Below are 16,802 nucleotides of genomic sequence, written 5' to 3'. Positions count from 1 at the left end.
CTACTTTTTCATAAAATCACATCAAAAGATAATGGTGGGATAGAGAGATGGCTTGGTGGTTCAAAGATCATTTGCTTGCAAAGTTTGATGGCCTGGGTTTGATTCCCCACTGCACCCATTTTAAAACGAGATGTGTAATGTAGTGCATGCATCTGCAGCTCATTTGCAGTGACAGAAGGCCCTGGTGGGGCTATATTCACTTTCTGTCTCTTTCTTTCTGTTTCTCTCAAATAAATTAATAAGTAAAATATTTTTTAAGAATGTTGGAGCTGGGTGTGGTGGTTCATGCCTTTAATCCCAGCACTTGGGAGGCAGAGGTAGGAGGATTGCCATGAGTTTGAGGTCAGCCTGGGCTAGAGCAAGACCCTAACCTCAAACTCTCCCCTACCAAAAAAAAGATAGTTGGGCACTTGCGTCATTTCTCAAGTATTGAAATGACTCTGTTTGAACAAATACCAACGAGGGTCAGAATGTTCATTCAAGATTCTTTGCATTTTGAGTTGCGTGTGGTGGCTCAGAGTTATGTACTCCCAGCACTCAGGAGGATTAAGACCAGTGAGTTCCCGTGAAGCCTGGACTACAGACTGTCTGAAAACCCCAAGTAATAGTAATAGTAGTAATAATAACAATAACTAAAATCAAAGAACATCGATTTTATTTATGTCCTGATGAAAAATTAGTACAATTGTATTCCAGACCATGTGCTAACCCACGGCCCTGGGCCCTGCCACCATCCTCTGCTGTCTCGTGACCGAGCCGTGCGCCACATTCAGGGTGAGCCCATCAGACCCTTCCACACTCTGGCTCCCATTCTGTGAGGCTGGCATATTTCCTGAAGTTCTCCACTCCGCACAGTGACACGGGAGTGTGGGCAGCGCCCGGGGCCACCATCTGTCTCCCTCCCCTCCGACTCCTCTCCGCGGCTCTGAGAGGCCGGGATGGCATCGCTGGGCCTCGTGACAGAGCCGGGATGTCTACGATCATTTCCTCCGCTGCCTTTCATATCACTGAGCTGAACCGATCAGGCCTGTCAAGAGCAAGGGCCCCGGATGAAAGGCCAGTGCATTAAGCCGCTGCGTAATTGCCGGCTTCTGAGATCGCGACATGAATGGCTTTACCTACGGGAGACAGTCATTGGGTTCCTTCTCCCTCTCACGTCCTCGCTCGGCTCATTGCTAACACACAGGAGTTTACGGGGGTGCGGGGAGGGGGGAGTGGGGGTGGGCAAACAAGCTTTGCTAATTAAAAGTAATGTGCTTTCCCATTTTTATCTTGGCAATTTGATAACACAAAACACTTACTTGGGGTGGGGGGGGAGGAGCACCAGGGGAAATAAGCAGAGACAGAAAAAACTGTTTTGGGTTCATCCAAGCACAACTATGTTAATATGCTCGGTCCCATTAATACGCGTCGACATTGGGATCGGCTCGCCAATGCAAGCAGGAAGCGCACACTTATCATCATTTGATAACATGTTTAATGACAGATTGACGGGCGATTTGCAAATGTGAACTGGCGTCAGCGCTGCTCACTTCAGCTTCTGCCGCCGCCTCTGCCATGCCAGCATATTTATGTGCATAATTTGATCCCTCAGCCACACTGTTAGTACATTTTTAATATTAACTATGCACGAACAGACAGCCGAACTTAAGTCGCACTGATGGCTGGAGTTCATTAGATTGAAAAGGATGGGCACGTGTGACGAAGATGGAGGCGGTGGGACAACGTCTGAGAAGCCACACTTGGACACGCCGCCCGTCCTCAGCCAGACCGGGCGACTTGTCTCCTGCTTTCAACCACCCACCAGCTCTCTGGTGGAGGAAGGAAGATGTGGAGGAAGGACAGGAAGTTCACCCAGAACACAGAGGACTGAAGGAACCCGGTGCTTTCTTTTAGAGAGGGGGGAGAGAGAGAGAGAGAGAGAGAGAGAGAGAGAGAGAGAGAGAGAGAGAGGGAGAGGGAGGGAGAGAGAAGAGCCACAGAAAGAATGGGTGCATTAGGGCTTCCAGTCGCTACAAACTAACTCCAGATGCATGCACCACTTTGTGCATCTGGCTAGGCAATGGAACCCGGGTCTCTAGGTTTTGCAGGTAAATACCTTAACTGCTAAGCCTTCTCTCTCCCTTCATTCAAACCCATCACTTTAATAGAGCCCATTTGTTTACTAGGGATGCTGTCAGGGAGCAGGCGAGTACCATGCTGATTCATTCCTTATGAACTTGGGTCAAGGGCTCAGGGAAGCCTTCTCTTTGCCTTCCCTCCATGGAGGTAGGGCTGTCTGTGAATTTTCAGAGGCATAGCAACCCGTCCTTGGATTTTGCTCCCTCCATGAAGCATTTGTTTGACTGGGGACAGATGTTCTCGCCTCAATTTCTCCATGTGCAAAACGGGCTTGGGACACCCTCTTATCTCACTGGGGAGCAGTGATAATGTTTCACACAAGCGTGAGGAAAAGTAGTCCTGTGTCCACTCTTAGCGCCCACACAAGCTCTCAGCAGCTTTAGTCATCCTTATTTTGTGTCTGTCCTTTTGGATAACTTAAAAAAATTAATTACTAAGCCTGATTCTTAGCCCCTAGAATGAAGCAGATTAGATTTGAATTCAAGCTCCTGGACAGATGGGAATATATATTTTACACATTGTATACATGTGCTAAATTGCCATAATATGGTTCATAAAGATGTACTACTAATATTATGTCTCCATAATGAATTTTCTAAAAAGGCATTTTAATTAAAAAAAAAGTTGAGCTACATCAATTAGCTAAAGACTGGGCAGGGTGACAAGCCCCTGAATTGATGTGGCCCCTGGGCACTTCAGCTATAAAATGGATTTGCTGACAGGTCCACACGTGACATAATATCAAGGAAGGTAAAAGACTTGAACACAGTGAGCGTTTGGTAAGGATTTCCCCACTAGGGTTTGTCTATTTTGTTGCTATTGTTTTGAGACAAGGTATCCTGTAGCCCAGGCTGGTCTCAAACTTAACTGTGTAGTTGAGGATGACCTTGAACTCCTGGTCATTCTGCTTCTACCTCCCAAGTGCTGGGATCACAGATGTACGTTTGCCTTCTTGTTGGTGGCGATGGTGGTGCTGAAGATGGCGGGGCCATTAGCTTACCCTCTCAGAGTCTGTTTTCCAATTTACAAAGTGGGGATTCATTACATAAACGGCTTCTGAGGCTGTGGGAGGGAGATGGGGAGGTGACGCCAGTAGTGTGCAAACTTGGTATTAACTGTGATTGGGAGCAAAGTATCTCTTGGGCTTTGGTGACAGCTGACACAAAATAAGTTCTGAGTAAACGTTATTGACTGAATGAGTGATAGAGATCATGATGGGTTTTAGAGGCGCCTGAGGGTTAGGATTTGCCCAGAGGTCCCCCGGGGCCAGTTGCTGAGCTGATCTCAGTGGCTTGAGAGAACAGGACAGCAAGTAACTGACACAGATCACATGTCCAGCACGGGAATGTCACCTTCCTCACAGGCTGGCTATTTGGTATTTATTCTTTCCAGTTCTAGGGCAAACTGGGAGAAGGTCTGAATTTGGACTGGCCTCGAATCCCAGCTCTGCCGTTCCTGGTTATGTTTCTCTCCACAGATGACAGACCCATCTGAGGCCCCCTTAGTGAATGTGGACTAAGGATTGTCTGTCTTTGCCTGCTTTAGATGGACTTAGAGTTGTGCCTCAGTATCCCTGGCTATAAACTGAGGGTAATAACAGCTCCCCTGAGCACATGCAGGGAAGGTTAAGTGGGAGCAGTAGGGACTCATCTCAATGCCCTTTCCTCATTTATTTTTTCAACTCCATTTTTATATGAGAGAGAGAAGGAGAGAGAAAGAGGCAGAGAGAGTGGGGGGGGGGGGGGAGGAGAGAACAGGCGCACCAGGGCCTCTAGCTGCAGCAAAGGGAACTCCAGACGCATGTGTCACCTTGTGCATCTGGCATCAGTGGGTACTGGGGAATCCAACCTGGGTGCTTTGGCTTCATAGGCAAACACCTTAACTGCTAAGCCATCTCTCCAGCCCCATTCCTCTCTCTCACTGTTTTGCATAGGAATGGCTTTAAACCACCCAGGCTGTTTATCTATACCTCTAGTGGCCTCTAGAAGCTGTTCTCGATATATTTGAACGATTTTGAATTATTTATCTAAAATGATTTAGATAAATTATTTGGCCAGTCATCATGGGGTAGAAGAGAGTTGCACTTGTGATCCTATTTTTGACCAGAAAACTTGATATCATCTGTGGTAGTTTGAATAGATGGCCCCCAATATATTCAGTTTTTTCTTAGTTTGTAGTTTGCATCTGTAACCATCTGGCTGGAGGCGGTATCACTGGGTGGATCTTAAGATGTGGTGGTGGGTTTGAGATTTCAATCTAAAGATATGCAAAGTGTGCCTAGCTGGAGTTCCTGAAGTGTGTTGTGAGGTGTGGCTTGTGGCTTTTAGGCTTGTGCTTCTCTCTCTGTGTTTGGTCCTGTGAAGGCAGGCCAGCTTCTTCTGCCATTATGGAACTTCCCCTGGATCTGTAAGCTTCAATAAATAACCCTTCCTCCATAACTGTGCCTGGTCTGGACGTTCATCTTAGTGAACCTGAAGCTATCTGCTACATCATCTAATGTCAGCTCTGAGAGGCAAAACAAGATTCTGTCCTTGTTCTCAAATGTAACTGGGAAACTGAGGCCCTCCTCAGTAAGAGCGGGAGTAGGGAATGATACTGGTCATGGTGAAGCCCATCTGCCGAGGACTCCCATACATACAAACTTAATTCCTGCCCCATGCCAGTCACCTGCAACTATGTGTGACATCTCACAGCCACTGAAGCCACTGTTGGTACCTCAGGAAATACCTGCTGAGTCCCTCTGCCAGTTTCTGGTGGGCGAGAGTCCCACATACCAGTCAAGGAAAACTCTGGCTTGCCCATGGCATCAGGTGGAGTCAAGAACTCTTATGGGCTCTTTCTTCTTTCCATTCTCCTATCCCTGACTGGTTCCTCTTGGGAACATATTTCTAAAACGCCACATAAGCAGGAACCCTGTTGTCTGCGATGTGACCTCCCCCCCGAACTCAGACATTATCCTATGACTTCACAGGCTGACAAACTACAAGCCTGTTGGAGTTTGTTTGCAGTGGCTAGAGGCTCGGACATACCCATTTTCTCTCTGTATCTCCCTCTTTACCTTTTTTTCTTTCTCAAATAAATAAATAAATAAAAGATTTTAAAACAGAAGACATGAAGAAATGGAGGGTGAACAAGAATGCTGCTTCCTTGGTGAACCTGGTACCTGCACAGGGGAAAAGGAGACAGACACAGAGAACACTCATCTCCCACCAAAGCAGAGATCCAGAGACACAGAGGCTCCCAAGAGCCCATCACTAAAGCAGACCTAAGACGAACCCAACATGGCTCAGGGCAATTCACGGAAGAGGGGGAGGAAAGATTGTCAGAAACACAAGTTGGGACATTACGCACAGAGACATTGTCTCTCCCCCATAACTGGTGGCCACCCCCATAATGCATGACCTGCAATCCCCAATGAGGAGGGTCCCTGAGGAGGGGGAGGGTGGGGGAGGAGGCTAACTTTGGTACCAACACGGCTATATACACACTGAGTATGTATACAACTAATAAAGAAAAACAAACAAAAAAGAAACGGGGGGTGAGAAGAGAGAGAAGGAAGAGGGCTCATAGATCCTGGCCTGGGACAGCAAGTGAATAACGACTACACTGTCATTGTGAACTCAGAAAACCTATGAGGCTGTGGTCACGGTGCTCACGGGGAGAGGCTCCTTTGGATACGGGGACACAGCAGGGTCAGTGGTCCCACCTTATCTTGTGCAAGATGCCAGGATCTCACCAACAGTTCCTGCATCTTCTTCCAAAAGAGCTGAGTGTCAGGGCTCAAAGACAGGGTTTAAGGACAACAGAAGGAAACTGTTGGAAACACTTCCTACACACCAGGCATGGTGTGTAAAGCAGGCCACACAGGCAGACCCGTTTCTGCACACCACACCCAGAGTCACTGGAGCAACATCAGTTGAGTCGTGACATAAGCCTGTAGGAGACTCAGCAGTATGGCCTGAATTATTAGGTCTGTGCTAAGCTGGGCTGCGGGGGTGGTCGGGGATGGCTCAGTCAGTGCAATGCTTGTCTTGCAAGCCTGAGGACCTGAGCTGGATTCTCAGAACCCACGTCAAAGCAAGCAAACAAACAAAAAGATGGGTGTTGTGGTGTGGTACCAGTTCTGGGAGGCAGAGAGTTGGATCTCTGGGGTTCACTGGCCAGCCAGCCTAGTTTAATTGGTAAGCTCCGGGCCAATGAGAGACCTTGGTTCAGAAAAGGTAGACTGGGCTGGAGAGATGGCTTAGTGGTTAAGGTGTTTGCCTGAGAAGCCAAAGGACCCAGGTTCGATTCCCCTGTACCCATGTAAGCCAGATGCACAAGGTGAGGCATGCATCTGTAGTTTGTTTGCAATGGCTAGAGGCCCTGGGGTGCTCGTTCTTTTCTCTCTCTCTCAAATATATACATATTATATATATACATATATAGAATTATTATATATATTATATATACCTATATATTATTGATATTTTATATAATATATATGTATATATTAATGTATATATAACATATATATTATATATATACATTATATATATACATAAATATATACATATTTAAAAGGTGGACTATGTTTCTGAGGAGTGACATTTGAGATTGGCCTCTACATGCACGTGCATGCACCCACACACACGTGCGCATCTGCACACACGAAACCATTCACACATGTGTGTGCATAGTGGTTTTCAGATGGCCCTGGTGATTCACTTGTGTAATTGGAGCACCTCGGAGGCAGAAGCAAGAGGATCGCCACATGTTTAAAGTCCATCTGGAGTATACAACCAGTTCCAGGCCAGCCTGGGCTATAAGAGGGAGACTGGCTCTGTTTCAAACAAACAAAAACAAAACAAGGAGGGTCTTCCTTTGGAAATGATCCCCAAGGTTTTACTTTCTGCTTTAAGTAATAAATATTGCTCCACGCTTCAAACAACACAGAACAAAGCGGCAGTGGGGGATGTGGCGACTGTGGAGACATTGAGGTCACCTGGCCCCCTGCTTTGCTGGAACTGATACTCTGAAGACGGTACTTAGCCTCCCAGGTTCACCAAGCCTCCAGGCAGCTCTGATGTGAACCCAGGTTTAAGAAGTGCAGGCTTACAGCATTTCCTGCTCCATGCATCGAATCCCCCTGCACAGATCCCTGACTTTGCATTTACAGATGACAAAACCAACCGTGCCAGAGAGAGGTCAGGGCATTCTCTCTTTGTGCTACTGAGTCACAGAACCTGGCTTAAAACAATCTGACCCACATATGTCTCTAGTGACACTCAGCAAGGGTGAGCAGACCCTCTCAGCCTCTGATAAATTTTCCCCCTTAAAAAAATGGGTCCATGGGCTGGAGAGATGGCTTAGAGGTTAAATGCTTGCCTGTGAAGCCTAAGGACCCCAGTTCGAGGCTCGATTCCCCAGGACCCACGTTAGCCAGATGCACAGAGGGGCGCAGGCGTCAGGAGTTCGTTTGCAGTGGCTGGAGGCCATGGCGTGCCCATTCTTTCTCTCTATCTGCCTCTTTCTCTCTCTGTCTGTTGCTCTCAACTAAATAAATAAAAATAAACAAGAAATTTTTTAAAAAATGGGTTCAGGACAAACTACAGAAGCAGCCACAGAGCTGAGAGACCTCCCAGCTTCTCCAGCCCTCCCTCCAGCCCGCGGGGAAGGCTCCACATACCAGGGAACTCTGCACCCTCAGCCCCGCCCGTCCCGCTCCAAATTCCCATCACCCCTCTGGGTTCCTCCCCCTGCCTTGGTGCATCTCTTCTCTGCAAAGCCCTTGTGGTCAGAGTCATTGTATTGCTTGCTGAGATTTATAGGCAATCACTCATGCTCACTTATAGTTCCCCATCTTAGATGTGGAAATGGCTTATAATATCCAGCACGAGGGCCTCTCTACACTGATATATAATTTAAAAATTAACTGGAGGACAGAGGAGCTTGTGTGCATTTTTGAACTAGGAACTTGGAGTCTCCAAGGTTACAGTTTGATAAGGTGAGCTCCAAGAATGAGAGGAGTTATTAAGTAAATGCTTCTGCGAACGTTCCCGAGACTCCAGATGGTTTCTGCCTCTTCAGTTCACTCTCGCTTGTCAAAGTACAAACTCTCAGATGGTATAGTTCTCTTTTTTTCTTTTTCCTTTCTTTTTTTTTCTAGGTAGGGTCTTGTTCTAGCCCAGGATGACCTGGAATTCACTATGTAGTCCCAGGCTGGCTTTGAACGCACAGAAATCCTCCTACCTCTGCCCCCAGAGTGCTGGGATTAAAGGCGTGCACCACCATACCCAGCTAGATGATATGTTTATGTTAGGGTGCTTCCCCCCGAGACTTAGGGGCACACTCTAACCCCTAACACAGACTTCTCCGGGATACACTACACTGTCAGAAGGCAGAAAATAATGAATACATAATTTCTAGCCAGGACTAAACAAACAGAAACAACAAGACTAACATGAGCATGTGGAGACCCTGGGGCGTCGGGGGAACCCATGGCTTTGCTGACTGTAAATGGAAAAGGACCCAGAGGACTTTGGGCAGCGATGTGCTGGCCAATAACTGTGTCCAGGGGAAGGCCACAGTGAGGAAGATGGAGAGAGCACGGCAGGGACAGAGAAAGTGAGTCAACAAGGAAGGAAAGTGAGACCATGTTTTGGCCAGGGTGATGATAAAGACCGCTGGTGTTTGCATTGGTCCAACCCTCTGTGGCCTTGTGACCAAGCCATAGTACCCTGGCCTGCTCCAGCACCAGGGGGCTATAATTATAGATCGCTCATTTATTGACATTTGACATCGACGTCAGCTTTCCATGCCAAACTGAGTCATTATGGGAGATTTCAGCAGTCATGGGCATGCCAAAAAGGTCATTAAATCATTTCGCAAAAACAGAGTGTTCCTGCATTTCAGCTCGCCAGTAAATCTTCCCCAGGAGGAAGTCAGGACCACCCAGTGATGGTGCTCTGAGGAGGAGGAGGGGGAGGAGGAGGGGCCTGAAGTTCAGATGGGAGAGAGGAGTTAAATTAGGTGGAAAAACAGGGCAGCCAGCATGCTGGGGACGGTTTGTTTGTGTTTCTTAGTTCCTGGAGAAGAGGAAAAATAGCCATTGACTTTGATCATGCCGACTCTTCTTGGGATACGGACAGGAATGGAGTGATTGGGAGCTGGGCTGGTCCCTGGAGATGGCAGGCAAGAGGCTGTATCCTGGTCCTCCAGAGGCCACCCAGGGCCTCAAGCGTGAGCTTCTCTTACGCATGTATTATTCTGGGCGTACTGTACTACCCTGTTCCTGGACATGCGTTCTGAGTCACCCAGGATTCCCTTATACCCACTTACTTTTCCAAAGTAATCCAAGGTCCCGCCAGCCTTTCACCCATTAACCCGCCATCACCCGGCTGCAGCTCGTGACGTCTCACTGATTCCCTGAGCCCGTTCCCACTCCCCTTTGTACCCTTTAAAAGTTTTTCTGAAAGTGTGCTTTATTCTTATTACCATGAACTTGTTAGAATGCAGTTTTATCTTTTTTTTTTTTTGAAAAAAATATTTATTCCCAAGACAGGGAGAGAGATCAAGAGGAAGAAAATGGGTGCACCAGGGCCTCCAGCCATTGCAAACAAACTTCAGATGCATGCGCCACCTTGTGCATCTGGCCATATGTCGATACGTTCTGTGAATATCAGTCCTTTGGACAATTAATTTATCTGGTTACCGGGAAATATTTCACACTTCTCCTCTCCCTTGTCTGCGCTTTGCAAGGCCAGAAGATGCCATCCCTGGGCAGCTTTACGCAGCAGGCATTGCCCCAAGTGTCTTACACCCTCTGTCTATCGGGTCTGCCTCATGGAGGACTGACACGGACATTGACACAGGTATTATTCGTTTTACACATGGGAAATGTCAAAAGGAAGCTCCGATCACCTCCTAGAGGCCCTCCGTAACTCCCTTGTTCTCTCCCTTCCTTCCAGCATTTGCAGTCCGGATTCCCATGAACGCACCGCAAGGCCCATCAGGCACAGCCGCCGCCCTCCCCGCGCTGCCAGGCAGGTGCGGAGTTGACACTGGGATTATCTGAGGCTCAGACAAGAGTCCATCGCGCCGCTGACTTCCCAAGCCTCAAGGTCAACTTCACTCGCGAGCGATGCTTGGGCACTTCAATAAGGCAAAACCCCTGTGGCGCACGTGTCCCGGTGGGGCGGAAGGGACTTCTGCGCGGGAACTAGAGGCCATGGGATGCACACCCACCTGCCAGCTCTGCCTCCCCGCCCAGCTGCCCCCCACCTCAGGCTTCAGTCACTGAGCCACGTTTTTATTTCCCTAACACATGAAACCCCGTCACTTACTGCTCCTCACTCTTGCCAGTCCTTCTTTCCAGAACACTCTTCCCCTTTCTACCCACCTAGCTCCTTGTCCGTCTGTCCCAGCTCTCACCCCGCTGGCTTCCTTGCGCTTCTCATCTCCCCCAGCCTCAGTGCCTCTCTGGTGACAGTGCTGAGCCCAGAGCTGTTGCTGTCTTTCTTTGGTGGCAGACCGAGAGCCTTCTGTGCCCAGGGCCAGGCTCTAGATGCTCACTGCTCAGGTCCCAGGGCCAGCCAAGTCCCCACCATCTACCAGACACCTGCTCACGATTAAATCTTTCTTATTTGTCTTTCCCAAACAGAGGTCCCTGAGGTAGGAGGTGAGACTTGGTTCCATCATGTCACAGCTGCTCTTGTTACTATCGGATTAACATCGCCAGAGACCTCCACCCAGCCTCCACTGCAGGGCCGGTTTATCGCAACAAATCTCAGGGTAGCACTTTTTAATTTTTTAAAAAAAATTTTATTTATTTATTTGAGAGCGACAGACAGAGAGAAAGACAGATAGAGGGAGAGAGAGAGAATGGGCGCGCCAGGGCTTCCAGCCTCTGCAAACGAACCCCAGACGTGTGTGCCCCTCTGTGCATCTGGCTAATGTGGGTCCTGGGGAGTCAAGCCTTGAACTGGGGTCCTTAGGCTTCACAGGCAAGCGCTTAACCACTAAGCCATCTCTCCAGACCTTTAATTTTTTTTTTAATTTAAATTTAATTTTATTTATTTGAGAGAGAGAAAGAAGGAGAGAGAATGGGTGCACCATGGCCTTCAGTTGCTGCAAATGAACTCCAGACCCATGAGCCACCTTGTGCATCTGGGCTGGCTTACGTGGGTACTGGGGAATTGAACTTGGGTCCTTTGGCTTTTCAGAAGCGCCTTAGCTGCTAAGCCATCTCTCCAGCCCTCAGGGTAGCTCTTGTTAGCAGAGGAACCCCGTGTTTCAGATGCTTTCCTATACAGGCACTTGGTAATTTGCTTTGATTTTGCTCTACAGCAACCTGTGAACTTGTCCTTTGTACAAAAACCATGTGACAGGACAGGGAGCTGAGGGCAGAGAGTTGTCCTAAGTCCTCCGGAAGGAAGGAAGGAAGGAAGGAAGGAAGGAAGGAAGGAAGGAAGGAAGGAAGGAGCCAGCAAGCCCAAAGCTAGGTGTGAGCCATTACAGAGCCCTCTCCCCGTCCCTCTCCCCGAAACACCTGCCCTGCGGTTCCTTCTAGGTATTTCCAGGTATCAAGAACCCACTTTTATGATATGGCTGCAGCCTCCCCTCTCCTCACAAAACCCTCCTGTTTTCCATCCTCTCACATTTCTGGGATGATGAGATTCTGATTGGTCCTTCCACTTCTAAGCCAGAGCAAAGATGATCCAATAGGGACCCATCTCCATGGTTACAGTGCCCAAGAGAGTCCAAAGGAGTGCAGCAAAGGGGGAACGTGGAGGGCCCGGCAAACATGGGGGGAGGAGAGAGCCATAAACAATTAAACATGACAAAATTTCCTGCTGAACAAAAATAGAATTATTTGACTGTGAAATCGAGTAATGTAGCATTGAAAACAACATAACGTAAAACATCATTTCTTTTTCCTCATTGATGAAAATATATCAGATAAAACCATGTACACTTAAAGTGCCAGCTATCTATGGGGCTTGAGTGGTAGAAAATTACATGTGTTAAAGATTTGGGCTTTGGAGGGGTGTTTTCAACTTTTTTTAAAAGGATCTATTCATCTGTTCTCTGAGAGTGTGCTCGTGGTCCACGTCCATGCACCAAGCTCTTTACTGAATTGGAACAAGAGATAGCACAAGGATGCTGGGGAAATGCTTGATCAAGATGATGGTTCTAGTTCTTTTATTTTTTATTTATCTGTTTTGTCTGACTGGTCTCTTTGCCTGTCTGTCTCTTCACCCGGAACCTGGGCATCATCTTAATTCCTTCTTACAGAGTTGCGAGGTTAGACGGAGCGGAGGCGCCCACGGGTCTTATTGTGCGGTCTGCTGGGTCTCCACACGGACCAGTCATTAGTGACTGACGAAGGCTACCTGGAGATGGGGGAGGGTGTCCACTTTTAGGTGCTGCGGGCAAAGCGAAGCTGCTTTAGTGATGGAGGATGGCCATGGGAAGGAGGCTGATACATACGGTTTCAGGAGTCCATCAGCATTTCTACAGTGTCCTCTAAAGGTGGACATCAGACTGTGACCAGGGACTTACCCAAATTCCAAGTTTATGAAACAAGTCCTTTTCACTTTAAAGTTAAATGGGTGGTATCTCTCTGTCCTTAGACATCACGTTAAAATACATTAAACTATTTTGTTTTATTAAAAAGTGTCCAAAGAACATGTATACTTTATCACTGTTACCAATAAAATAATTTAAAATAATGTACAATAAGTATTTCTCTTCAATCAAGGTCAATCAAAACACAGACCACAGTGACAGTAGACTTCAACATCCTTCTCCTCATGTGACATCTCACCCTGTCAGCATCCAATACATCACCTTCATCACCGTCACCACCGTCACCATCTCCTCCTCCTCTCTGTCATGTCAATATCACCACCACCACTGCCATCATGTGAGCTGAAATCCACACGCAGCCCTTCCTAATCATGACCCAGCCACTAGTTAATTTGTGCCAAAGCAGGAGGAATTTTCAAGGTAGCAGGTTGCAGAGGGAAAAAAAAAAACAAAGGAACCAAACAAACCAGGAAGTCAGAGAGAAGGAGCTGGCAGGTTAATGCCATATTGTATCTTTTCACAGGGACATATTTCTCCCCCAAAGAGCTCTTTTAGATAAATCTATATTCAGCCTCTTTATTTATTCAAATAAAATAGCATGTCTATCCTACCTCTTGATTTAAGCCTTAGCCAATGGAAGGAATTCTTTTCTTTGAGGCAGGCACTTAGGTCAGGACTAGAAAGTGAAGTTCATCAAACTTACGTGTGTGTGTGTGTGTGTGTGTGTGTGTGTGTGTGTGTGTATTGAGTGCTTAGAAACATTCCTCAAGGACCATCTTACCCAACTTGAGCACTGAGAGGGAGACAGGAGACTATGAGGGCATTTGGTGCCAGATCTGTTTGTTCCAGGTTCTTTTAACAACCTCAATGTAGATTATTTTTAAATATCTATCTATCTATCTATCTATCTATCTATCTATCTATCTATCTATCTATCTATCTATCATCAATCTATGTATTTGTGTGTGACAGAGAGAAGAGAGAATGTATATATATATATATACATAGAGAGAGAGAGAGAGAGAGAGAGCATGCCAGGACTTCTTGCTGCTATAAATGAACTCCAGACACTTGTGCCACTTTGTATATTTCATAATGTATATTTCATAATGACCCCATGAAGCAGGGTCCATGGCTCACCCCACTCACCAGTGAGCTGAGGATTAGTCATATAAAATAGCCAACCAAGACGTGCATTTAACAACAACCACCACTTGTTCTTCATGGCTCGTATTCATTCGGAACATGAGGCGTTTGAAAGCCAGTCCTCATTCCCCAGAAAGCAACATCACAGGTTTGGGCCCTGGAAGTCAGCCTGCAGACTTCCTGCTAACCTCAGGGTGGGGCTGGAATCCTGCTCCTAAGCCACACTGATTCTGATTGGGTAAAGTGTCCCTTCTTCTGCTTGATCCCTGCCCCATGTCACCATGTCTAGATCCACGTCAGGAACTCCCAAAGTGCAGAACCATGTCTTAGGTGTCCATGCCTGCATTGTATTCCTCTTTTGTTTGCATGTAGGTGTGCGTATGGTGTGCATGCATGTGTGTATGTGTGTGGGTGCACGAGTGTGCACCATGTGTGGAGGCCAGAGGCCAACAGTGAAGGTCTTCATCTTCCTTAGTAACTCTCCACCTTAGGTTTTTGAGAAAGTGGCTTTCGCTGAACCTAGAGCTCGCTGACTCCACTAGACCAGGGACCCTCCTGTTTCCGCTCTCCCAGTGTTAGGGTTATAGACACACACCCCGGCGCCGGGTACTTTATGTGGGTGCTGGGATCTGAATGCAGGCTCTCATGATGTGCAGCAGTCACTTTACCACTGAGCATCTCCCCAATCTGCTTTTCTTGCCTTCCCTCCTTCCCTTTCTCTTTCTTTGTTTTCTTCCTTCCTCCTATCCTCCTTCCCCTCCTTTCTCCCTCTCTTTGTTTCTCCCTCCCTCGCCTTTCCTTCCTTCCTTCCTTCCTTCCTTCCTTCCTTCCTTCCTTCCTTCCTTCCTTCCTTCCTTCATCCCTCCATCCCTTCCTCCTTCCATTCCTTTCTTTTTTGTGGTGATTCTGGGGATTGAACCCAGGGTCTACACAAATTAGGCAGACATCCCTTTGACTACAAATACCCAAATGAATCATTTAACAAATCCAACTTCAAGTTTGTATTTTGCACAAACTCCATTTATATTCTGCACAGATATGCACTTTGGGGGCTCCAAAATAGGACATAAACATGTTTTGGGCTAAAAGACATCCACATAGGGGCCCATGTCCTGTAGATGGTGCTCACTTCAGATTCCACAATACCTCCCCCAAAGTCTCCAATCCTCTCACCTTCAGAGGCCAAACTGACCCCTTTACACCCCTGAGTCAGAGTTGCCCTTGTTTTCTGTCTCCCAGAGTAGATCAGGGAGGTCTGATGGAGGAGTTGGATCCTATACCCAACATTTACCAGCTGTGTGACTGGTCAAGTCCCTTGAGGTTTTACAATGTCACTGTTAAGTGCAAGAAGTGAAATCATCAGAAAAACAACCATTTCAGGGCTGGAGAGATGGCTCAGCAGTTAAGTAAAGACACTTGCTTGCAGAATCCAGTGGCCTGGGTTTGATTCCTCAGCACCCATATAAAGCCAGGTTTTAGTGGCAGGAAGCTCTGGTGCATTTATTCATTCTCTCTCTCTCTCTCTCTCTCTCTCTCTCTCTCTCTCTTACTCTCTCTCTCTCTTTTTGCAAATGAATGATAAATAAAAACATTTAGGAAAAAAAACCCCAACCACGTCAAGAGGTTGCTGGGAGAGTTCAAAAGCATTCAACTCTGATCCCTGCTTAGTCTGGCTTAGCACGCATGAAACAGCTGGGAAACCTCCGTGTTGGCCCATGTCTTAGCACTGTTTGTGAGTTACAACCTTCGCCCTCGCAGGCACTGAACATCCTCTGGGCATCTTTAAATACTGATTTACTGATGCCAGTGGGAGACAGCGTAACAAGGGTCACATGTTAGAAAGAACATGTGTTTAGTGTCACGTTAGTGTTTAGTCTCTTCCACTGACCGGGTTGCTGGGGACCCTCATTCGTCCTTCCTTTCTCTCTCTCTTCCTTCCTTTTCTTTTTTTTGTTTTTTCAAGGTAGGGTCTCACTCTAGCCCAGGCTGACCTAGCCTTGAACTCACAGTCATCCTCCTGAGCATTGGGATTAAAGGTGTGTACCACCATGCCCGGATACTTCTTTAAAACCCTCAGTTTTCTTTTTAAAAAAATTTTATTTTATGCACGCAGCAAGCACTAGCCCCAGGACCTGCCTGTTCTGATGGCACTGTGGCGCCTGAGCCTGAGGAACACGGGGCAGGAAGTGCCAACCACGCTGTGGTGTGAGGGACAGGAGCTCACTCGTAGGGAAGCGCGTGGGTGTCGCAGAGTACACGCCCGAGGGCCAAACAACCTATTCACCGAGACAGTTGCCTCTGGACAATCTGTCACTGGACAGAAGCTAAGCCACAGCCCTTTGGTTGTGGGCAAGGTTGCTGGGTAGTTTGCAAAGCTCAAGTGGGTGCAACTTTTGAGAAGGGTCTCGGCATGCAGAACAATTTTACCCTTTATAACAAGTGTCACTGAGGTACAGCCAAACGTAATTAAACGATCGATCCATGAAGGCTCTGTGCCATGCTTGGGAACATGTGTGGTGTGTGTGGGGTGCAGAGGGCAGGTTCAGATGGGCAGCGCGGAGCTGGTTTGCTGAAGGGCCTTACTGAGAGTCGTGCCTCTACCTTTTGTGGCTGCTGTGGGTCTCCAGGCCTGAAGGCCTGAGCCCTCTCATCTCTAACACGAGCTTTGCAACTCTGCTGGGAGAATTCAGCAAATACCGTGGGCCTTGGGGACATCAACACTGACTCTATACCACTGGGATTACAGCTGCATACCATTCCCCAGCTGTACCCACGATGCATCTTGAGGACTCAGAGGGACGGAGACCAGGAGAAAGGTGGAGGGCTGTTCAAGGAGGAGTCAGAGCACCTCAGGACAGCAGGGTGACCACCTTGTGCCTGTGTGCTGGGAACATTCCTGTTCTTTGTCCAACTTTCCAGAAACTCTTCTTGCCAAGCCTTGGAGCAGAGCTGGAACTCTGGCCTTC

At 47.6% G+C, this 16,802-nt stretch overlaps 1 protein-coding gene across 2 annotated transcripts in view; it reads right to left on the bottom strand.

The window, feature by feature from the left end:
- The window catches only part of Tshz2 (teashirt zinc finger homeobox 2), a 514,993-nt gene that overhangs the window by 185,527 nt on the left and 312,664 nt on the right, over window positions 1-16,802 (bottom strand). The gene's annotated exons all lie outside the window — the stretch shown is intronic.

This window comes from Jaculus jaculus, chromosome 8, assembly GCF_020740685.1.
Source record: "Jaculus jaculus isolate mJacJac1 chromosome 8, mJacJac1.mat.Y.cur, whole genome shotgun sequence".
In the NCBI taxonomy this organism is placed as follows: Eukaryota; Metazoa; Chordata; class Mammalia; order Rodentia; family Dipodidae; genus Jaculus; species Jaculus jaculus.
This window is presented reverse-complemented; position numbering and strand designations above follow the sequence as displayed.